Genomic DNA, 25,002 nt, shown 5'->3' with positions numbered 1-25,002 from the left:
AACCTAGCACCACTACCATATTCACTGCTAAACCATGTCCCCAATTACCATGTCCACACATTTTTTGAACACTTCCAGGGATGGTGAGTGAACCACTTCCCTAGGCAGCCTGTTCCAATTAATGAAAATCCTTTCTGTGGAGAAATATTTCCTAATATCCAATCTGAACCTCCCCTGGCGCAACTTTGGGCCATTTCTTCTTGTCCTGTCACTTTGTCTTGAGGATGGTTTTTATAGCATATCTGTTATAGATGAGTAATGCAATGGTTGACTCTCAGAATTAAGGGGTGAATATTATGTATATGTTAAGAGAAGTTTTGTAGATGTATAGTTATGTTTCCCCTCACCCTTGCATTGTTATCATGGGATAGACTGAGTAGTCGGGGCATTTGAGAGGGTCAGCTTGTTACTATGACAACACCTGACCTCCAATCAAGATGTAAGAAAGTGATCACCACTGGACAGTGAAGAAGGAGTCAACTGACAAGACTTTGGGAGGGGCTAGAGGTATAAAAGGCAGAGCATCCATTTTGTAGATGAGCACATGGTGGTTGAATCCTTTGCTCCCAGCTCTGTATTTTTCCTGATTCAGTCTTCTGTTGTATTTTGATAAGGTCTTAATAAAGCTTTAAAATTTTTAAAATTGAGCATAGTTTCTCACAATATCCATTTTTTTTTGTTTGGTTTTGGTTTTGTTTTGTGTCCGGAATGGTCACACCCCCCACCCCCGGCTCCAGGAGTATCCCGATGGGTGGGAGCCAACCTGGGATCCTGCGAGGGGTGAGGGCAGAGGGCTGCTGCTCCCTTTTCCCATGGGGCGATCATCTCATGCGGCCATGTGGTGCAGTGCCTCTGACTGAATATCCTGTTGCCTTGTGGTTTTTGCCTGTTTCTTTACTTTTCTTTTCATTTGGCACTGTGACTGGGGCTTGCCGGCTTGCTTCTCTGCTCCTCTGCTTGCTTGGGAGCCCAGAGCCAGTGCGTGTTGCACTGGGATCCCACTGTCCCCCACCAGGGCTGCTCTCTCTGCACGGCCCGACCCCGGGACGAGCCATCTCTGGTGAGCTATCCAGGGGAGTGATTCCCCACCCAGCCCCACTGTTTCCTGCCACTTTGTCAGGTCTTCTTGCTACACTTTAACCCGACACCTGAACACCCTGCAGCTTCTGGTGTGGCCCCGGAGTCTTTGCTACACTTTGTTGCTCTGGGTGTGCCCGCCTCTGCTGTTCCAGCCTGCTGCTCCAAGGTTTCCTGCTATAGTCCATTCAACTTCCCGAGTGGCACTGAGACCAGCTGCCTCCCCGTGAGTTTGCAAAGGAAGCCTTTTCTCTCTCCCGCCGGCTGAGCCGCCATTACCCATGTGGAGAGAGGTATCTGGCTCACACCACCGCGCCCCCTGCTGCCATGGGGATATCATTGCACCTGCCCTGCCTGGCTGGGAGCCAACAGCACCCCTGCCAGCTGTGACCATAACTACAACAAAGGGGAAAGTGCTTGACAGCCGAGAGAACACCATTATTGGGTTTCTGTATTTGTTTGTTGTTGCTGCTATTGTAGTTGTTAGTCTGCCTTGCGTTTTATATATATATATATATATATATATATTCTAGTAAAGAACTGTTATTCCTTTTCCCATATCTTTGCCTGAAAGCCCTGTAATTTCAAAGTTATAATAATTTGGAGGGAAGGAGGTCATATTTTCCATTCCAAGGGAGGTTTCTACCACGGCAGCTGCAATCAGAGCCAACGAACTCTCAAGTTTGCTATACTCGAGGACTAGCAAATGACAAAAGATCCTGGGCTGATACCCCCATTCCTCAAGGTTCAACCCTTCACCAATTGAGAAGATGCAAAGGAATCTGAAGTGAGTATTTCACTACCTTTGAGGGGAATTTTTCACAGGGACACTGTGCAGACTCTTTATGTGTTCATGCAGGTGTGCATATGCTATATCAAATGTAGGAGAAATGCTGCTCTCCTAGATTCTTAAGTACTTTAGATTTCTAAGTTAGGCCTGTAAGTAAATGACCGTTGTGGTATACTAAATCCTATATGAATACTTTGCTAAATTGTTTAAGTTAAGTTATAAGTTAAGTTAAATATTGTTAAAGTGCTGTTAAGTGCTGTTGGGCCTTTAGGCCATATTCCTTTTTATTGTTACTCTTTCTATCCTTTTCTCTCCTTCTCCTCCTTCCCTCCCCCCTCCATCCCCACCTCCACATAGGTAGTTTTATTTCGGTTTGGATTTATACGGTCCCACACGACACCATTATCTCCAAATTGGAGATGTGTGGATGTGACAGCCTGGTCAGAGAGCAAGAAAACTAGATACATTTTCCCAGAATCGGCTTGTGAGACTTTAGGGAGTTGAAGATAAACAATGATAGCTTGTTATTATAAACAACCTGCAGGTGTTGTTTTCCTACCCTCTGTTTTCCTGTTTTTCTCAAAGATTGTTTATAAGAAAGGCATTTTGTTAATTAGCCAATCAGGTGAAATGTATTGATTAATTGACCAATCTGGTCTGTCTGTATCAGAACACTGTATAAAAGAGAGAATTTTGAAGTAAAGTGAGATGCTGTGCAAACCAGCCTTCTGGTGAGTCTATGTCATTTCTTACTCAACAGTGACAGACATGGATTTGATGTATGGACTATTCAGCAGATAAGGAATTTGCTGGATGGACACGGAGACTTGCGGTCAATGGCTCTATGTTCAGGTGGAGGCTGGTGATGAGTGGTGTCCCTCAGGGCTCTGTCTTGATACCTGTGCTCTTTAATCTTTATCAATGACATAGACAGTGGGATTGAGTGCACCCTCAGCAAGTTTGCAGATAACAACAAGCTGAGCAGTGCAACTGACACGAGAGAAGGAAGGGATGCCAGCCAGAGGGACCTGGTGAAACCTGAGAATTGGGCCCATGAGAACCTCATGAATTTCAACAAATCCAAGTGCAAGGTGTTGCATCTGAGTCAGGACAATCCCAGACATGAGCACTGACTGGGAGAAAAACTCCTTGAGAGTAGCCCTGCTAAATATTCTATATATTTATAAATTTGAAAGGTCAATGAAAAATACTTCTTTAAAGTGAAGTGTTGTTTGTAGAAGAGTAGCACAGCCGTAGAAAAGAAATCCTATCCGTGTAATACTGATAATTTAAATATTTTAATTAACACTGAAATCATCAGCAAGGGCAAATGAGAATTTAAACTGCTTACTCTACTGGTGTGTTGTGTATTTGGTTTTTACACACACAAAAGATTACTCCTCAGCATCATAGCACTGTATGTTATTTTCTATTTATATACAAGTCTTTCAGATTTTTCATGGAAAACACGTAACATCCTGCATAATTAAAAAAGAAAAAAAAAAAGGAACGGGGGGAAATAAAGTTGTAAAACTGACAATCTTTCCCAGAAAGGGAGGAAAAAACAGAGAACAGTGATCATGATACTGCTGGTGCTTTAAGAAGTGGATGAAAAAATGCACAAAGAACTGGCTCTGAAACTAATGTATTATTTGCATATCCATGAAAATAAATGATAACCAGAAGATCTTAAGGAAGTATTTAAGAGGAAGAATAAACATTTTAAGTTATTTGGTGAAAAGCTGTATATTGGGCTATGAAAAAATGTACTTTCAGAGAACACCTGCATAAGTTTGTAAGTATATGAACAGTTTTTCTTAAGAAATTAGCGAAACTGGTTTAAATTTCTTTTAACTGAGCTGTCAAAAACAACCTGTAGTTCAAGAATTCACACTGTATTCTATGCTTATCCCCTCTTGTTAGAATGTTTTTTCAGAACACAAAAAACCTAGCATCTTGGGAAAACAACACTCCCCTTATGAACTAGACCAGTATTTGGTAGCACTTACCAACACCTAGAATAATTTACAGATGTGAGAATTCAGCAGAGAAAGAAGGTAATGTTATTATGTTATTGTACTTCAAAAGATTATATAACTGGAAGGACTGTCTGTGAATAGACTTTGAGGAATTGCCTCTACAGACAAGCAAAATATATGCCTCAAACATTTAGTTCTTCTTGTCCTGTATTAGCAGGGAGGTGAAAAAATATGGCAAGAAGGAAGCCAAGACTCTAAGAATGAAGACCATCTTGGAATCTTTTTTTCCCCTAGTATACCTTGTTTGTCCTACAAAATTGTGTATTAATTTCTTACTTTGATAATAATTTTCATTAAAAAATCTTGCTTCTAAATTATTTTATTTATTGTACATGTGGCGCAAATGGTAAAGAAATGGAAAAGTACATTCACCAAGATAGGACTTTAGAGTGAGAACTTTTGGCAGGGACAAGAGATAGATCCTCCTCCTCTTAGCTTGAAAAAAAATTTCCATAAAGCTTTATGTCTGACCTGAACTGGATTCAACAACATAAACACTTAATTATGTCCTGTATTTCCTGAGATTTTTGCATAAATATATATATTGGCAATAACAAACAAAACAAAACAAAAAAAAAAACCAAACTCACAGAAAGGGAAAAAGTTAGGATCTCAGAAAGCAGGGTATCCCTCCCCTTATATACAGGTAAGGCTTTCTGGAAGTCTATCCTATGGATAAATAGAGCACACACAAGAACAGACACCTCCCTCTGCCTTTCATAGTCCATTGGGTGTATGTGGCAAGAAGTTAGGGACTACCCTGCACCTGCCACAGCCGGTTCCAGCCTGCTCAGCAACAAATCCGTAACAGGCCAAAGCTGAACCAATCAGCAAAGCTGGCAGCACCTCTGTGGAAACATTTAAAAATGGGAGAAGGGAACAAAAAGAAGTGAAAAACAACAGACGAAACACCAAGGTCACAACAGAAAGAGCTTCATAGCAGAGCAAACATTCCTGAAGGAACTGCAGTCTGCAGAGAACCCATGCCAGAACAGAAAAAGTGACAAGGAATGAGCAGCAGAGAAGCTGCTATATGCTGACCATAACAACTTGAATATACACACACTGCATCACTGAAGGGACTGAGTGTAACCTGCAGACATAAGGGGCAAGGGGAAGAGTTTGGAGTAAAGCAGAGGCCAGGAAAAGGGGAAGAAAAAGTGTTTTCCTAAGTGTGTTCGCCAGAAGTCTTTTAATGTTTGTTTTGATTCTGTTTCCCAATATTTGAATTAGTATTTTATATAGATATATGAATGACTTTGCAATAAATTAAGCTTTTTCAAAATCTCACTCCTCTGATGATTAAATTCCCCAAGTCATCTGTTTTGCTCATGGCAGTTAATTGGCAAGTGATCTCCCTGTCTTTGTTTTGACCTACAAAACTTGATCCTGTTCTTCCTATTTTTTCCCACCACATCCCTGCTTCATATTTAAACTTGCTCTACCCCTACCCAAACATACAGTATCCCAGAACTGTGGTTAGAGGCCTCAGCATGACTGACAACTAGGATGTTTATTCACAGCAAAGAATCCTGTCCCAAGTCATTACCATTTAAAAATATACTTTTAATCCAACATTGACAGCTACATCTCTAGTCATATGAATTAAATTTGCCTCATCGTCCTCTCTATACAAGCCAACACTGCTATAACTGAGAGTAGGAGTCAGTCAATCCCTTCCTCCCCTCAACTTTAAACAAGTGAATTGTTAGTGACAAATAACATAGAGAATAGAAATTTTCAGTTTCTCTGAAGTTGCTGAATAGAGCTTAAAGACTAACTGGCAAAAAAAAAGATAAAAGGATGTAAAGGTATGCACACAGGATGATAAACATAGCTGGAACCAGTGGAGAAACGGATAAAGAGGCCTACAGTAAGTTTTTTTGCAAGTTACATAACAAGAAGCAACAGCACATGTCCAAAGAAAAAGTTCAAGGAAAGGTCACCTTTAATATGAAAGCATTCAGTGAATACAACCACCAGAGACCCCTTTTGATGACCCTCCAGGACCATAAAAGGACTTCCAGTAAGAAGCAGATGCATGCAAATTAGTTCTAAGAAAGTGATGTTTATGTATCAGATAGGAGATACGCTGTAATGAATATGTATGATGATGATGGATAAATACCTTGTTGTAAAGTCTCATTGAACACGCAGAATAAGGAGAGATCCTCTGTGTTTTCTACATAGATAAAGAATGCCTGCTTTCTAATGCTTCAAATTGCGTTAATTTATTCTGGCTGATTTCAGTGTCATTGGGACAGCACATAAACCACAAGAGAGGTTGCTTGCTCTGTCTTATGGTTTACACCTAACAGTAAAGTATGTTTATACTTATAAAATGGGGGGGACAGAGGACACACATAGAAGATCAAAAGAGATTTCATTCACAAATACTAGCAATAAAAATAAGCCAGTAGTCACCTGAGGTGCCCTCAGCAGTCAATGGACAAGGAGAGATTTCTATCTTGAGTCCCTTCTAGAAAAAGCCTTTTCCTTAGTAGAGATGACTCTATGAGACCTGAGGGCAGCTTTTGTGAATGCTCCCCCTACTCATAAAATGTCAAGCAATAAGTACTCAATGATTTCCAATTTCCAAATACGTCAAACACCTGTGTATTCCCTAACTCCAAAAGCATTTAAGAGTCAGATTTTTGAAAAGTATTTGTACAACGCAAGAGACAGAATTTTCTCTTAAGCTGTTTTTTGAAGACACTCCTGTCAGTGGATATTTTGACAGATCATATATCCTATAACTGCAGCTCCACTGATGGCAAATCAACCATTAATGAAACCTTGTGTCTTCTTTCAACATTAAGACAGAGATCTTACAACTGTCCAATATACAGGAGATTAAGGAACAGGATAGGCAAACAACCATCCCAAATCATACAGATGTAGCTGTCTTTTGAGTACAAGATGTGTTAGACAACCTACATTTTCCAAGCCTTAGTTTCATTATTTGTACAATTCCTAGAAAATTTAAAGACAATTTACTCTCCAAACATTTTACAATTCAAGTTGAAGACCAGATAAGTTAGATATGTGAATGCTCTCAGAGAGAAACAGTTTCCCAGGCATCATTCTGGGAAAGCTGTGAGAAGCTCAGAGAAAAGAATTAAAACAATTCTTATCCTAAGTCTCTGCAGCTGGTGTTTGTGAACATGTGGAATGTGTTCTACGTGATGTTTATGGAAAAATGGTGTTGCTCCTAATTAACCAATTGGGTGACAGGTGTTATTAAGAACCAATCAGGTTCTGGGTGAACTATGTTGCTTATAAAAACGTGAAGTTTTGTAATAAAGGAGCTTTTATGCCTTCTGAAAATGCATGGAGTTGTGTCACCTTCATTTCCGTTCCTGACTCAACGGTGACACAGATATACAGAAGAATGGAAAAAAAATGTTCATCGGTATGATGATGTCCATTATCTAAGCATACCAGAGAGCTAAAAACTGTACTGAATTTTAGTTATGTTTGACACAGTATTTGAAAAAGGATAACAGGAAAACTTAACATAAACGTGTTATGAGCAAAAAGGTTTACTGATTTTTGGGGAATTTTGAACAATTTAATTTGTTGTCAATTAAAAACTTCTAATTACCAGTTCTGTTACTGAAACAAACAAAAACCCATGCTCATTCTCCCTCAGAAATCACAAAATAACAGAATAGTTGAGGTTGGAAGGGACATCTGGAGGTGATCTGGTTCAACCCCCCTACTCAAGCAGGGCCACCTAGAGCCAGTTGTCTAGTACTGTGTCCAGACAGATTTTGAATATTTCCAAGGACAGAGACTCCACCATCTCTCTGGGCAACGTGTCCCAGCACTTGGTCACCCTAACAGTAGTGTTTTCTAATGCTCAGATGGAATCTCCTATGTTTCACTGTGTGCCCTCTGGTCCTGTCCCTGTGTACCACTGGAAAAAGTCTGGCTCCATCTTTATAACAACCTCTCTTCAGGTATTTATAGTTCTACCTGAGCCTTCTTTTCTTCAGGGTAAATATTCCCAGCTCTCTCAGTCTTTCTTTAGATACGAGATGCTCTAGTCCCTTAATCACCTTAGTTGCACTTCACTGGACTCTGTCCAGTATGTCCATATCTCTCCTGTACTCTGGAGCCCAGAACTGGACATGGTAGTCACACACAGAATCACTAGGTTGGAAGAGACCTTCAACATCACCGAGTCCAACCCATGCCCTAACACCTCAACTAAACCATGGCACCGAGTGCCACATCCAGTCTTTTTTTAAACACATTCAGGGATGGTGACTCCACCACCTCCCCAGGCAGACCATTCCAGAACTTTATCACTCTTTCTGTAAAAAGGTTTTTCCTAATATTCAACCTATATTTCCCTTGATGCAGCTTAAGACTGTGTCCTCTCATTCTGTCAGTTATTGCCTGGAGAAAGAGACCAGCCCCCACCTGACTACAACCACCTTTCAGGAAGTTGTAGAGAGTGATAAGGTCACCTCTGAGTCTTCTTTTCTCCAGGCTAAACAAACCCAGCTCCCTCAGTCATTCCTCATAGAGCTTGTGTTCCAAGCCCCTCACCAGCCTCGTTGCCCTCCTCTGGATGCGCTCAAGCGTCTCAACATCCTTCCTAAACTGAGGGGCCCAGAACTGGACACAGTACTCAAGGTGCGGCCTCATCAGTGCCGAGTACAGGGGAAGAATGACCTTCGTGGTCCTGCTAGCCACACTATTCCTTATACAGGCCAGGATGCCATTGGCCTTCTTGGCCACCAGGGCACACTGCTGGCTCATGTTCAGTCATCTGTCGACCAGTATCCTCAAGGTCCCTTTCCACCTGGGCACTGTCCAGCCACACCGTCCCCAGCCCATAACGTTGCAGGGGGTTATTGTGGCCAAAATGCAGGACTTGGCACTTGGACTTATTAAACATCATCCTATTGAATTCCACCCATCCATCCAACCGTTCCAGGTCTCTCTGCACAGCCCTCCTACCTTCCAACAGATTGACACGTGCTCCCAGCTTAGTGTCGTCTGCAAACTTACTAATGTAAGACTCAATACCCTTATCCATGTCGTCAATAAAAATACTGAACAGAACTGGCCCCAGCACAGACCCCTGAGGGACACCACTAGTGACTGGCCGCCAGCTGGATGCAGCACCATTCACCACCACTCTCTGGGCCTGGCCATCCAGCCAGTTCTTAACCCAGCAAAGAGTGCTCCTGTCCAAGCCATGGGCTGCCAGCTTTTCCATGAGTATACTCTATGCGATCTCACCAGTGCTTAATATAAGGGAAGGATCACCTCCCTTGACCTGCTGGCAATACTTTGTCTAATGCAGCCAATCATAACATCAGGCTTCTTTGCCACAAGGGCACATTGCTGGCTCATGTTCAACCTGGTGCTCACCAGGATCTCCAGGTCCTTTTCTGCAAATCTGCTTTCCAGATGGGTGGCTCCCCACATGTACTGGTACATGAAGTTGTTCCTCAGGGGAAGAACTTGACACTTCCCTTTGGTGATTTTCATGAGGTTTTTGTCAGCTCAGGATGCAACACCCATTTCTCCAGCCTGCCCAGGTCCCTCTGAGTGGCAGCACAACCCTCTGGTATGTCACTCCCTCCCTTGCTGAGGGTACACTCTGCCCCATCCGTCCAGGTCATTAATGAAGATGCTGAAAAGGACTGGATCTAGATTGACCCCTGGGCTACACTACTAGCTACTGGCCTCCAACTAGACTTTGTGCTACTGATCACCACTTTCTGGGTCCAGCCATTCAGACAGCTTTCAATCCACTTCATCATCCCTTGCCTCTGCAAAATCTCCCCTTCCCTCTGTTCTTTCTCCAATCCCATCACCACACACAGAAGTCTCTTTGATGGGGCAAGAGGCAGCTCAGGAAATTTGGGTCAGTGTGTGGTGGTTCCTGTACTGGTAGCAGTCCCTTTAGAGTCAGGCCTCACCTCCTGCTCAGACTACCACTTGAGCTCCTGCTCTCTTCCAGCATGGTCTTCTGTCTCCTCTTTCTTCTGCACTGCTGTTATTTCTTTTCTTCCTTTTTTTCAGCATTTACCACCCTTCCTTGTTTTATTTTCACAGAAGCACCACAAAATTTACTGATTGGCTCATCTTTGACCTGCAATGGGGTTCCTGATGAGCTGTCTAGAACCAACTCTAACCAGTACAGGGCAGTCCACAAGTTTCTCCCACAGAGGTCACTCATTGAAGCCATACTCTGGTCTCCCCTCATACCCCAACCTGGCCAATTATACCTAATTTAAAAAATGTCACAAGAGAACTATTCTAGAACATGCTTTCTTCTATGCTGCTGGGAAATTTCAGATTTAAAAATCTCAACAGCAACCTTGAAAGTATACAGTGCAGTTACCTTTTCTGAACATACTAGGTAAGAATTTTTAATAAAGAAAAATGCATTCTAAACTAGGAAACTGTGTTGTGAAAATTATTATTTGATCTTAACACATATCAGACTAGAAATCTGATGTTTGATATGTCTTCCAGTTGTGCTTCTTGGAGTAAGAAGTCATGATCTAGTAAAGTTCATTTTTATACTGAAATGAGATTAATACAGGTTCAGAAAAAAAGAAAAAAGTAATTTATATTTTTGAAAGGGGAAGTGTCCTGGGGTGACTTTATGATGCTTGTATCCCCATTCATCTGTTTAGCCCAGAAATAAGTTTTGCACCTTTAAGACTGTTTCCGAGAGCAAGGGGGGGGGGGGGGGGGAGAGAAGAAGCATGGAGTTTGTTATCAGAAACTGCACTTGCTCCCCCGCATCCTTCTCCTGGACTGTGTTGTATGCAGCACAGACAGCGAGAGAGAGCTCTCCTTTGCTTTTAGTTAAGTTTTTAGCTAGCTGAGGCAGAGAAGTTCCCTAGACTGTGGTTTTTATTTTTCTTGGAACTGTTTAAAACTGCTCTGGACTGAACAGCCAGAAGAGCACTGAGAGCTCACACCTGTGGCCCACTGGGCCAGGCCTGGGCCGCAGCATTTCCAGCACAGGAAGGACTGATAAGAGACTGAGTGAGCCAAGCTACAACACACAAAGGGGACTTTCTGAGTTTGTCATCTCTTCAGATTGGCAAGAGGTTTTATTGTTTAATATTGTTCATTTTTTTTTGTGCTGGTGAATGCTTTGCCTGTTAAATAAACAGGTTTTTTCCACTTTTCTCCAAGGAAATATTTTTTCCTGAACCAATTTGGGGAGGGGCCACTTGGATTTGCTCTCTAAAGGCATTCCAGTTTGGAGTTTTTTCTCACAAATTTGCCCTAAACCAGGACAGGGGGTCAACTTAAGGTGTAGATAGGTGAAGGCTTTTTTAGAAATTAGCATAAACACAGCTTAGTATGCTTTAGATCAAGTAGATATTTGCTCTTGTTAGATATTTACTGTTGGAGTGGCTACCTAGAACAGAGGCTAGACAGAGTTAAAAAAATAAAGTAGGTATTTATTAAAGGCCTTCAATAGATATACCTTGGGCAGTGCAAAAGCCTCACAGAGGCTACACCCAAGATGGACGATGGTCCCGAGTTTCTCAGACGGATATAAGTTTGGTCTATTTGCATACCAGAGGTTAGTTGTCCAATTATAGCTTCAGGTAATGAAGTCATATTCCCCCGGGTTGCTTCCCTCCCATTCACTTTTGTTTGTACTTTTCAGGGCCTGAGGCAGATAGTGTCCTTTGTTCTCAGGCCTGGAAGGATTGTTTTGTCTGATCAAAATGTGAAGAGAGCTTACTAACACTCTATATGGAGTTCAGAGTTATACACTAATGTAGTACAGGATCTGAAAAATATAAAAACTAAGACTTAAGGCATCATTTCCCCCTTTAGAGGCTTGACAAGGCCTCTACCTTGTCGAGTCTCAACACTAAATATCCACTGGCAGTATGCATTAAACAACAGTAAACCCCATCTTGGGTGTAGTCTCTGCAAGGCTTTTGCACTGCCCAAGGTATATCTGTTGAAGGCCTTTAACAAATACCTACTTTATTATTTTAATTCTGTCGAGCCTCTGTTCTAGGTAGCTACTCCAAGGCATCAAGTGAAAACTACTGAAAACGTCAAACTTACTTCTTCATTTTAGAAGTGACTGGCAACATCTGGGCAAAGAAATATCACCTTAAGAAGAAGCACCAGTGGTAGACATCTGTTTGCTAAGTAAGGTTATACTTTACAAACTAGTCATCATAGTAATCTTAAAGTTACCCATGTTCCTGTGGGAGGGTGGATTGTAGGAAAACAGAGATAGTGCTGAAGGCAATTTCACCCCTGAGGAGTTGCAGCTGTACTAATTACCAAAGAGTAGGAACAGGCCTGCCCTTAATAGGTCACAGCTATGTCCAATAAGGCCTGCCCTTAATAGGGTGCAGCTGTGTCCAATAAGGATGGTCCAATAAGGATGGGTGTTATAAAAGAGTTGATTAACTGGTTGAGTTGCAGTCAGTTGGCTGTGCTGCTGTGAGGAGTAAGGATCAGGTGTTTGTGCTAGGGATAGTAAGGGTTAGTATGTGCTACTAGGGACAGAAAGGGTTAGGTGGTTGTGATAGGGACAGGAAGAAGTCAGCCAGCTGTGCAGAAGAAAAAGAAAAGGAGTCAAGTGTTGTGAGGAGCTGCCCATGAGAACTCACAGAAAGAAGGTATGAAAGTCTTACAGTAAGATAATAAACTAACAGTGACAGTCAGTTCCCATCCACGGTCGATTGGTGCCAAGCACCGACACCAACAATTGGTGGCCCGTATGGGGATGGATCCCGGCAGTTCCTGATGTTCATTACTTGTTCTGACCTAATAGTAATGTGGGAAGGGATTGTGAAAAATGTTTTTGTGATTCGTGTCAATTGGCAATGAAATCAGCAAATGCTTGTATCTGCTGTGTTGAAAGTGGACACGTTCCCTGGGATAACTAAGAACGGTTTTGAAACTTTCTGACCGAATAGCCAAATAAAGCATCAAAAAGGAAAATAGAAGAAGTATAGTAGTCAAGAGATGAGGTGGCAAAAATGGCTGATGCTTAGAATAAAATAGAGGAAGCTGTGGTAAAGATAAGGGATATTGCAACAAAGCGACTAAATGCTTGTGTATAATAAAAAGCTTGATGCACTTGTACGAGACTAAAATTATTTAACAGACACTGGTGAAGGGCCTCCCTCCAAATGACCACGAACAGGACAGGAAGCCAATGACCACCTGGAAAGATTATGAAATTGCTGATCCCAGCTTATTGATATATACTGATTCAGACTAACACAAGCACATTGGAAAATGCTTTGTAGACTTAAAAACAGTATATATACTTTGCCAAACTTGTAAGTGGTGTGTGCTGTTAGTGGAGCGGTGGCTCCCCGGCCACCCAGTGCTGCTTGCTTGCTTTCTTTAAAATAAAAGGTATAAAAATAAAATTCGGTTTGGCTATCAAAATTTTATATCAGAAAACAAAAAACCCGCCAAGCAATACAGTAGATAGAATTTAAAAGCCTTTGAGGTACACATTCAGAGGGAATTATTATCTTAATAGGCTAGACACAAAGTTACATAGTGAACTTGGTATTCAGGACTACCTCTGAACCACTAGGAAGACTCTGAAAACAGAAGGATGAGAGATCAACCAGTGACCTTAAACATTAACAATATATTTTATTAGAGCACTTTTATCCTAAAGCATTTCCAAACTTGCAGATACAAGCAGTCTTAAACTTAAGCAAACAGATAGGCTCCCCAGAACTCTGACACAAAATCAAACAAATCAAAACTTCCAAAAAGGAACATTAAGACTAGCCAGGTTATCACACCACTGATCACTCCCGGAAAATGGAACTGCAGGGACTGAATCCAAAGCACTTCAATTAAAGTAGCTGGCACTTTTAATACAAGGGGACTATCAGCTACAACATGGTCAAAGAATAAGAAAACATTCTCCTCAACCTGTCAAATAGTCAAATAAATTCACCTCCTACATTTCTGCATGTCATCACCAAATTCACATTTTAGATTAAAAGAGAAAGTTAAATCCAACCACTGTCACGTAAAAAAACAGTAATAAGTACTGTATATTATTCAATTAAATAATTTCACCATTACTTGAAAATTACTTTAGCATTGCCAGGCCCATTTTACACTGTTCATAGATAAAATACAAATTAGTTAACTAATATTTTGATTAGTTAATGATAGAGTAACTGAGTGCTGCATAAATTCACCAACATATCAAGTTACAGACTTTTGCTCAGACTTTTCCATCTAGAAATATTACAATTGGCTTGGGAGCCATGACATGAATACATATTTCAAAATGCAATTTGGATTACTCCACTCAAGTTTTACATTGTGGTAAACTCGATCCTATAATTTATAGTCTTCTCCAGTTAATCAACGCTTGTTAATGAGGAGAGAAAAAGCAGGAGGGAAAAAAATTAAAGAATGTATTAATATATGATACTTAATTCTAGCATTAAAATGCAGTAACTACTTCTAATTCAATAAGAACTATGATTATGCTATGCCAGTGCTCCTCCACTAGAAGCTTCTAAAGCAAAATAGCAAAAAAAAAACCAAAAAGTTAGGACATTACTTTAGGGCACTGCTCTGATAGAAGCCATGGCTATCAATGTGTTCATACTTTGAATAAAGACTGTGTTTTTAAATATAATCTTTGAAAATGAAACATTGACTATGAGTTACAGTAACACATATTTAGAAAGCATCACATCCTTTGCACCTTGCGTACTCATCCTCACAACCTAGATATGCTGTTCCCCAGCAGATCATTTTATATATGCCCAAGAAATTAAAATGTTATTTTGGCTTTATGTAATTAAAAAACCTCAACCACCCAATAAAATATATGTTATTTTCTTTGAAGTCAGAAGAGGGTACTCTGATTAAATGAGGTTGGTAGGTGCTGAACTGAACATTTGTCTTGTGTTAAAAGTCAGAAATATGCTGTTGTGTAGTTCAGTATTGCATTTCAGTTCACAATGCCATGCCTTTTACTTTTTTAAGAAAAAATGCTCTTATTAACAACAAAAACAACACACCTCTGTTTATAGTATTGTCATCACAAGGGCAATTAATTCTGTGACAGAAAACTAGCAACACAAAGAGACCTGGCAAGTGTTAATTTCAGTTTTATATCCTGTAATCTATGAGCTATTTAAGATACTGACAAGGAGATACAGAGAAAGCCAAGAAAACCTATGCTATGTTTTTTCACTACACAATGGCTATTCTAACATAAGTATCTCAGGTTTTTTTAATAAGACTGCGCCAAGTTAATACCTTATACTGATCTACATCCCAAAATGAAAGAAATTACTAGATCATTTTTGCAAGCATAATACAGTATTTCATCTCTGCCAGCACTTCAGTGCACCAGCCCCCTCCCCCCAAAGAAATACGCGCATTCCAACCGAGCCTCTCTCAGCAGGGCTCAGCCAATTCTCGCCCTCCCTCCAGGCCTTGCTAGGTTCCCAAACCCCCCCTAATTTTAGGTTTGGATTTTGTTGTAAACGGCAAAACGAAAGGAGAAAGCCTCCAAAGTGACGATCCTTACCCTTGAAATCCCGCCATGGGCGCAATAAGGAGGGTGAATTCTTTTTTTTTTTTTTTATGGGAGATGAATGAGAAGAAACAAAAGACTAAATGGAGAAGAGGCTAAGCAGTGGAGACAGAGGGAGAAAGAGGAGAGCCCGTTGAAGGAGCTGGGCGAACGTCAGCCATATTGTGTGTGTTATTCCAGTATTTACAAACCTGCAGCTGCAGCAGCGTTTTGAGTCTGGAAGAGAGGGGAAAGAAGGGAGGGGGACAGAAAGGAGAGGAGGGAGGAGAAAGAGGGAATCGAGGGAGGAGGGGAAAGCGGCGACAGCAGTAGACAAAGAAACCCAGAAAAGCGCGAGCAAAGCGCGAGCATACGTCCACACACTCTGGGTGTCCCGGACAGCAGCGGTGGCGCGTGCAACTCCAGTGCTGCCAGCCCGACGCGTTAGCAACTTTCACAGCTCCAGCCTTTGGCTACTGAGGCTCGGCCGAGCCCGGCCACCACCCTCACATCCCCTTCACCACATTTTCTCATGAGGGGAGCCAATAGATGACAGGTCAGAGACATACCTGTCTCCCTCAACGTGCACTATCGACAGAGAGGCTTATCTGCTGGGAGCCCCTTAGCGGGCCCCAGCCCACAGTACAATAGATCCACAGAGAGGAAGGGGGAATGTGCAGCTGCCGACCCCTTCTCTCCAGCAACGGACGCGATGTGGGCGGGGTAGATACCGGGAGGGGCCATGCCAAACGAGAGCAGCAGTCCCCCGGAGCCCAAAGGAGTGGTGGTTGCCAAGGAGTCGGGGTACTACATGGGAAGAGAGTCCGAGGACCCCCACTCTCGCCCGCCTCCCGCGGCTTTTAGGCGGGCTGCTGAGGCAGACAGTGAAGAAGAAAGAGTTAACAGAGACGGAACACCGCAAGTATATAAATAACGTCAGCCGCAGGGAAGGGGGAGGGGAGGGAAAGCTACGAACAGCGGCTCCGAGCTCGTTCCACAGCGACTCCCTCCGGTTCTACCCGGTCCTAGGCTGTGCTTTCCTTTCCCTTCCCCCTTCCCCCGCATTCACTACTCACCTGCTGGGGGGATGGGCGCCTGGGAGTGCCAGGAGGATAGTCTAGAAGTGTTAGCACTGCAGCCGCAGCAGTCCTGTCTCACTAGGCCACCCAGATTCTCTGCGGCAGCAGTATGGGGAGCTGCTCCCCTTGTTTCTTTTGTCCCACTCCACAGTCACCACTGCTGCCTCCAATTCGCCTCTGCTACATTTGGATCCTCCTCTCCGTAAACGAACTCTACCATCAGGATAGAGGCCTCCTCACTTTCCTGCCAAATAGTGAGCTAGCCGCATCGAGACATTCAAAACACGGGACCGGACACCGCCCTCTTCCCCTCCACCAACACGCAGGCGCACTGCAAATTCCGAACTGCGACAGGAGCGCAGAAAGAAATCCTCCACCTAGTCCACTGCTACTCGTTACCGCGCAGGCGCTCCTTTTCCTCCACTGCCGTCTCTCGGTGCTCCGTCGAGGAGAGTGGCGTCGTAGCGGAGAGTGGTGTGGGCTCGTCCCCAGTTGGCTGTCTGTTAGCTCTTCTCCAAACTCAGGCCACTAGGCCCTGGGGCGGTGAATGTCCGTCTTTCCCTTCCCATCCGCCCACCCTCCGCGGTGGATCTAGTGCTGCCTCGTGAAGTGGCCACAGTGCTTTATGGCAGCGGTACCGCTTCTATAAACAGGCCTTGGGAGCCAGTGGCTGCACACTGCCCTCTCACCATCATAGGAAAGAAAATGTGTAAGCCATCATAAGAAAGAAAAATCAGCTATGGATATCCTGTGTTACAAATTTGGCCTGTGACGACTGAGGAGAGAGGCTAGGACGCAAAGTATAGAATTACAAAGGTATGTATTTATTCAAGTGCATGAGATGTCTCAGCCAAACAAGGGATTTTTTAGGGGGTTTATACCTTATTCTACAAGGGTATGATATGAATAATCCACCTACTAATGCAGATTTCTAATTGTCTAATCATAAACGTGGTACAGCACAGCAACATATGTTACAAGCATGTATTTTGTAGGAGTGCAGTATAATTGTCTGTCAGTATCCTTGTGATTTGTCTGTTAATCCAGATGTTTCCATCATTAACTCTTGCAAATTTTTTAGGCATCAACAATTCATGTTTCTCTTAGATATGGATCCTTCAGATAAGAAACCTCTGTTCTTGCAAAAGTTAATTTTGTTGGTCACTTGCCCTTAGTAGGGATCTTGGGTCTCCAGATAATGATTCAGCAATTATACACTAATAATGTTCTTAGCTCTTATTGACTGTGTGGTCTCAATAATTTATATCATGCCTACTAGAAATAAAGATTTGACCAGGTGCCTTGGGACCTTCAAAGCCAGTAAGGTGGGGAGAAGTCAGCATGGTGTCCAAAAATCTGGAAGCCAATAGGGAAGGGGAGAAGTCTGCATAGTGTGAAGGACCTTCAAGACCTTGAGGAGGCAAAAAGGTACCGATACGTGACCAGCTCAGTCACAGAAAATGGCCATTTACCTTATAAAATGGCATTAGTTATGCTAACCATATTACCAGAGATCGGGAGCAGGAGGTACCGGTTGCAGCTGTACATAAACTTCCTAGCCTTTTTGGATGCTTTGACGTGCCACCTAGTTTGGTTAGAAATAAAATGGCTGAACTCTTACAGAAGCTTTGAATGCTATTGAGTAGCTTTGTGTGAGAATCAGGTTCCCTCTGGTCCCAGAAAATTTTGTGTTCTTGATATCCTTCCAAACTAAAGAGAAACAGCCTTAACTGATGAAAAAAACACCTCAGCCCTCTTGATTTGATGGTAGAATCAAGAACCCTCAGAGATCAAGTGTCTAGATGTTTGCTTGATCTGAATTTGAAGGAGGAATGATGTCTTGAATCTGATCTTCAATTAATATCTTTAAATGCAAATATTACTTCTGTTTTAATGTAACTTTAAATAAGCAATTATCTGTTTGAGATAACTATCTAGCTACCTGGCTAATTTCTCTTTTTCAAGCAAGCTACTGTAGAGCTATCACAGGAATTATTTAAAGTCAACAGAAACAGAAGCCTCCTTCCAATGTGTTTCCTTTCTGACATGGTTACAACTGATTAATATGCCAGCAGGAGCCAACCTATCTTTTAGCAACTTGAATAAAACATAAATAAGTTTCAAATTCGGGTAATATAAATTAAATAAATAGAATAGTTCCAGTTGGAAGTGAAAGGAATGAAAAGGAGGTGTCTTTACAAACAAACTGTGGACCTGATGGTAGATAAGGCCAGATACAGAGAGGTGAAAGAAGCAGTGGGGGCAACCATAAATTCCATAGGAATTCCACTAATTGATACACTGTTACTCATTCAAGACTATACCTAAATCTCTAGATTTAGAGAAAAAGAACAGAGACACAAGGAAAAAGAAAAAGGGGGGGAGTACACATTAGAAAGGGAGTGTATTAGTTGATTTGGAAAGTCTGTACCTCTCAAGTACCTCAGCCAATGGGGAAAAAGAGAAGGAAATGCGGCCGGGAAATTTAGGATAAAAAGGAGGCTGCATCCTCTAATAGTTTGAGAGACCCCATGGGAAATGTCACTGACCTCTCCCTTTATTCAAATAAAGTTACAGGGCTCCTCTGTCTCTTTTTGGACATAAACCTCTGGTGTTTGTGGATTAATTTTCCTGACAATTTGGGGGATCTTGTCCAGTATATTTCCACCATCCAGGGCCAGCAGGCAGCAAGTGGAGCTGAAGGTGTGCCTCACCCAGTTTCGGTGATCAGCTTCCCTTGGTGGTGGCCGGCACGGGGCGATTGATTGGGTTCCTGAGACTGTCCAGGAAACAGATGAGTGGCAGACCAGGGAGGTCCGTGAAGAGTCCACAGGGAAGGACCACTGAAAATCTCACCAGTGAATAAAATGGGATCTTTGGGCAGTAAACCTGGGAGGGCACCCATGGAGGATAGCACAGGTAAACCTGACAGGGCACCCATGGAGGTAGCAAAGTTAAAGCTGGGAAGGAAGAGGCCCTGGCAAAAGGGATGATGATCCCAAAATATCTCCAAAGAATCCTTTGGAAGAGTGTAGAGTTGGTTTACACATTCTTCCAGAAGTAAAGACATGGATGCCCAAAGGGGGCAATAAGGGAAAGTCGAGAAAGGGTCTTGACAATCCATGCCCGGGGGGAGCAATAAGGGGAGTCGAGAAGGAGTTTTGACAACAGGAGATGGACAAATAGTGTTGATATGTTGAGAAAAGATTAGTTGAAGGGGAATGTAGAGAGATATGGTTGAGGCAAGGAGCAGCAGGACCAGACGTGGAAGTGCGGGACCGGGAGCATGGGCTGGGGGCCTGTGGGGGCTGTGGGGCAGCCGAGGCTCAGCGCCAGGCAGTGCCTGACCCCGCCACCCCCGGGCAGGGGCGGCAGTGGCTGCCGGCCCCCATGAGGGTGCGGGACGCCCCGGCTTCCTGTGGTGCTGCCGGCTGTGTCTGCCCGCTAGGAGCACGGGGGGGGGAGGAGCCATTTGGACACTGCGGCAGGTCAGGGACCGGCTCTGGTATACAGTGTGTGATAAAGAGAGTGAGCACAAGGAGGAAGAGGACCTATCTGGGAAATGCAGATTGTATGTGGAAGGATAAGGATTTTCTTTTAAGGATTTTGTTTGGTTCACTGGAAAAATGAGTGGTTTTGAGCTGTGGGAAAATGAGTATCCACAGGCAGTAGCAGGGGGGACTAGAGGAAGAACAGAATAAGTCCCTGGATGAACTGGTTAGAAAGATACAGCAAGTGTATATAAGAAGGGATGAGGAAAAAGCAAAGGCAAAGGTGATATAGCAGAGTTTTTATGGCCCCAGAGGGATATACTGCAGGACCTAAGGGGTCCCCCGGGATAGAAGGGATGGGGTTGACCACAAGGAAGTGGCAGAAGCATTCCCTCCTCAGCAGGGGAGAGCCAACCCAGACATTGGTTGGGGAGAAATCAGTGTGCTATCTGCAGGGCAGAGGGACACTGGAAGCAGGAATGTCTGCAGAAACAACTGGATCCTCAGGAGGAGGAAGTCCAGAGGATAATGGAGATAGATTGTTAGGGGTGTCAGGGGCTCCCATTATACCAGGGACCCACCACACCAGAGCCCTTGTTAACTTTTAAGGTGGGTCCAGATTGAGAGGAGCTGTGTTTCCTGGTAGACACAGGGGCCTCTCAATCCACCTTGAATTTTATCCCTAAGGGGGGGAAATTGTCAAAAAGATCTTTGATTATACAAGGGGTGAGTGGAAAGGATGAGCAAGTGCATTTTATTAAACTGCTTTTAGTAGATGTGGGGGATAGGTTTGAAATGCATGAATTCCTGTTTGTTCCTAATTGTGATTGTAATTTACTGGCAAGGGATTTGATGGCTAAAGTGGGAATGCAAATTAGTATTGTGAAAAATGATACAGAGTCTAACACTGGTAACTTTGTGTAAAATGTCTGAGAAGACTTATGTTGAAATAAACCCAGAAATGTGAGTGGCCCCAGGGCAATATGGAAGATTTTATATAGAGCCTCTCCAAATTACTTTGAAGCAACCAGGGCAAGTGGTGTCTAAAAAGCAATATCCTATTTCAAGGGAAGAAAGGAAGGGATTACAGCCTGTCATTGAGTCCCTGCTAAAGGCAGGTCTTTTGGAGTCATGGATGTCTCCCTATAATGCTCCTATCCTGCTGGTTAAGAAACAGGATGGAACCTACAGAATGGTGCAGGATCTAAGAATAATAAATGAAATTGTCAAACCAAGGCATCCCACAGTTCTGAATCCCTATACCATCCTTGAAATGAACAGGGCTAATGCCTTTATTAATGTTCAGCTCTTTATTAAAAAGATCAGCTGGGCAGGGGGCTCGACGCAGAGCTCGCCCCCGCGGTTGTAGCTTTCCCAGGCAGCCGGAAGGAAGGTGGCGTGCAGAGCCGGTCACTGGAGTCCCGAGCAGCAGCTGTCCTTTCTCCTTCCTTGTGGCACACCGGTGGCCCGAGGATGAGGAGGCGTGGTGTGCAGAGTCTGTTGCTGAAGTCCAGAACAACAGCTGTCCCCGCTCCTTCCGTGGTGGCAGCACCAGGGCTCTCTGTCTGTCTATCGCCCTGCTTCTCAGAGCCTAATATAGTATGTTCCTTCTTAGGTGATGGCGACGGTTAAAAGCCAGTCAGGGGATGTGTTTCCCTCTTCCTCAGCTAGGGCATTTATCTAGACTCCTCTATTGTGTTCAGTTTTTGATTTATATTCATTTTATCTCCTAAAAATACTCCCATGATCCTAAGGGGTTTTTATTTGCATGTTAGTCCCAGAATGGCAGCGTGGAGGGGTGGGAGGCCAGGTAGTTTAGAGAAAACAAACAGAGCAATTGGCTAATTAGCATTTCAATATCGGTACTTGGCTAGAGTTAGTAGTTTTCTTTTAGTGTTGCCATGGGAACTAGGAAAGCCCTGCCCGCGTCTCTGGGGAACACCTGGAAACTGTTCATAACAAATCCCTCCTCTACTTCTTTGATCGGGCTTAAGCCCGCATCAACTTACAGTCTTTTGAGGGCTAACTTCTTTTGGCATTTGTATGCTTTTACTCAGGCCTGAGGGTAATTCTAGTGTTCTTTAGAAACCAAGTTGTAACTCCTTTGGCTAAAGGACACTTAGTCTTATTAAACAATTACCAAGTACTTAAACCTTTTCTATGGTACTTTAACTCAGAAACAGTTCTTAACACCTTACTGTATATCAGTCTCTAGCAAGTCTTCCTTAAAGTTAATTTTAGGTCCTCTGGTTTCTTAATTACTGTCCATGCACAAGAGGAGGCGGGTGACGCTGTTGGGTCTGGTCCGGCATCCGGGGGTGGCACTGGTCCTTTGACTCTGGTGACGTGGGTTCAGCCTTTTTCTTGGGTCCGCACTGCAGTGTGTGTGGTGAGTAGTACCTGGAAAGGTCCTTCGAATTTGGGGGTTAATGGAGTGGTAGTGTTCCAGGACTTTATCAACACCCAATCCCCAGGACTGATGTTGTGCGCATTGGTGTCTAGAGAGGAGGTTTGGGGAAGATACCCCTTCTTCCTGAGGCCTTCTAGGGATTTTCCTATGACCTCTAAATATTTCTGGGTTGCTGCCTCCCCTTCCAGATAATCTGCTGTACTGAAAGGGGTGATTAAAAAAGGGAGTCCAAACATCATTTCATACGGAGAGACCCTCATGTCGGACCGAGGTCTGGTTCTGATGCGCAAGAGAGCGAGAGGTAAACACCTGAGCCAATTCATTTTTGTTTCTTCAATTAATTTAGTTAACACATTTTTAAGGGTTCTATTCATCCTTTCTACTCTTCCAGAGCTCTGAGGATGCCATGGGGTGTGTAATCTCCACCTTATCCCCAGGGCTTTTGTTACTTGATGCAAAGTTTGAGCAACAAAATGTGGACCTCGGTCCGAGTCAATGTTATTGACCAGCCCGTATCGTGGTATGATGTTTTCTAGGATTATTCTTGCAACTTCCTGCGCAGTTTCTTTTCTGGTTGGGAAGGCCTCCACCCAGTGAGTGAGATGATCTACGATCACTAGTAAATGTTTGTACCCCTGCACAGAGGGCATTTCAGTGAAATCTACTTGTATGTTTTGAAAAGGTCTCAAAGCAATTTTTCCTCCCCCATACGCAATTTTTCTCATTACCTTTTGGTCAGTTTTCAGGCAAATCGCACACCCTCTTGTGACTGCTTTTGCCAGATCATAAACTCCAAGGCATAAATTTTCCCGTAAAAAGTGGTCGCACAAACCTTGGATTCCCCAGTGGGTTAATTCGTGTAACTCTACTAGCACTCTTCGAGCTAGGGCTTTATTTAGGAACCTACGCCCATCAGGAGTTAACCATTCTCCTTGTTTCCCTTGATGTAATTCTAGCTCTTTTATTGTTTTTAATTCTTTTTCACTGAATCTCGGCTCTTCTTTTTTTCTTTCTCTACTTGGTCCTACTTCTATTTTAAAGGCTTTTACTGGGTTTCTTGGGTCTAAGGCTGCTTCTTTAGTGATCTGATCTGCTAATCGGTTTCCCTTTTCTTCACGTGTGTGTCCTTTCTGATGTCCCTTTATATGCACCACAGCTATCTCTGCGGGCTTTTGTAAGGATTCTAATACTAGTTTTATCAGTTTCTCATGTACTAGGTTCTTCCCTTTGGAGTTTAAGTAGCCACGTTCCTCCCAAATTTTTCCAAAGGTATGGATGATCCCAAACGCATATTGCGAGTCTGTGTAAATAATTCCTTGATCTCCCTTTAACAGATCTAGTCCTCTTTTCAAAGCATAGACTTCACAACACTGGGCTGACCAGTTTGAGGGCAGTTTCCCTTTTTCCATGACTTTCATGTCTTCCCCATCTATGACAGCATATCCTGAGGCTCTTTTCCCTCCTACTACTCTTGAGGACCCATCTATAAAAAGGGATCTCCCGTATGGCAAGGGTACATCTTCTAAATCCTCTCTCACTTTGGTCTGTAGATTTATGAGTTCAACACAATCATGTTCTAGATCTGCTAGGGGTTCTCCGGTAAGAAATTGTGCAGGGTTTAGACATTTGGAGGTGACTAACTCTAAGTCCCCTGTGTTCATTAAGATGATCTCATACCTCAATATTCTAGAGTCAGTCAACCATTGCTGAGCTTTTTGGCTTAGCACTGTTTTGAGATCGTGGGGGGTGTGGACTTTAATTTTCCCTTGCAGAGTCAATTTTTGGGCTTCTTTTATCAGGATAGCTGCTGCTGCTGCGATTACTTTCCCACTTAAATACATTCTTAGGGCTTCTTTGAGCAACTCATTGATGTTCTTTGCTTGGCAGTCCTCTATCTTTTCTGGGTTTTGTCTAATATCGGGTCAGGATTTGGTGGCAAACTAGACCTTTAAGAGGACTTGACCCTCTGGGCTATCTGGGTCTATATGTGAATATAACTGGAAATTTCGTTTTAGTTGGTTAAGCCAAATTGCCGGGGTCTCATCCTTCTCCTGAGTACCATCAAAGGCCAATTTCGTGTTGCTTCCCCTATGGATACTCTTTGATCCCTCTTATCATGAGGGACCTATAGTCTCTCATGTTTTGCCTACCTTCTTGTTGGCTGGGACTCCAGTTGGGGTCCACCAAGGGCATCCCCTGGTTCCCTGGGGGCCCCAATCCACCCTCTCTTTCCCATATCTTCACCCCTGCCGCTCAGATCATCTGGACCTTTCTCAGAAAGAACAGAATGCTTAGAATAGCTCAGGTCTCCCCAGGTACAAATACTCAGCCCTAGAAATTGGTCCAACTGGCTAGATATTCCAACGGGGTCTTCAGTGGAGACAGACACTGGAGGCCAGGGGGCATGCCAGGTGATGAACCAACCCTGGGCAAAGGTGGCCTCAGCTCCCAGGTGGGAGGAGGCAAGGAAACTCCAGCTGGAGAAGGGGAAGAGGGAGTTGGGGAGATGGTTGAGGAAACTAAGGGAAGGGGCAATGAAACAGAGGTGGGAAAACGGGGGAAAGGAATCAGGGACTCAAT

The 25,002-nt window shown here is 43.3% G+C and overlaps 1 protein-coding gene across 2 annotated transcripts in view; it reads right to left on the bottom strand.

The window, feature by feature from the left end:
- The window catches only part of LOC128782868 (spindlin-Z-like), a 119,096-nt gene extending 102,237 nt beyond the window's left edge, over window positions 1–16,859 (bottom strand). Inside the window, exon 1 of one of the 2 annotated variants that reach the window (XM_053933356.1) lies at window positions 16,519–16,859. The gene's annotated coding sequence lies outside the window, so the exon portion shown is untranslated. Of the gene's footprint in view, window positions 1–16,011; window positions 16,093–16,518 lie in introns of those variants that run through there. The other variant, XM_053933358.1, reaches the window with a different exon arrangement.
- Between the last annotated feature and the right edge of the window lie 8,143 nt (window positions 16,860–25,002).

Source organism: Vidua chalybeata (assembly GCF_026979565.1).
Source record: "Vidua chalybeata isolate OUT-0048 chromosome W unlocalized genomic scaffold, bVidCha1 merged haplotype SUPER_W_unloc_13, whole genome shotgun sequence".
NCBI lineage: Eukaryota > Metazoa > Chordata > Aves > Passeriformes > Viduidae > Vidua > Vidua chalybeata.
Note: the sequence above shows the minus strand (reverse complement) of the source record. Positions and strands in the feature narration are given on the sequence as shown.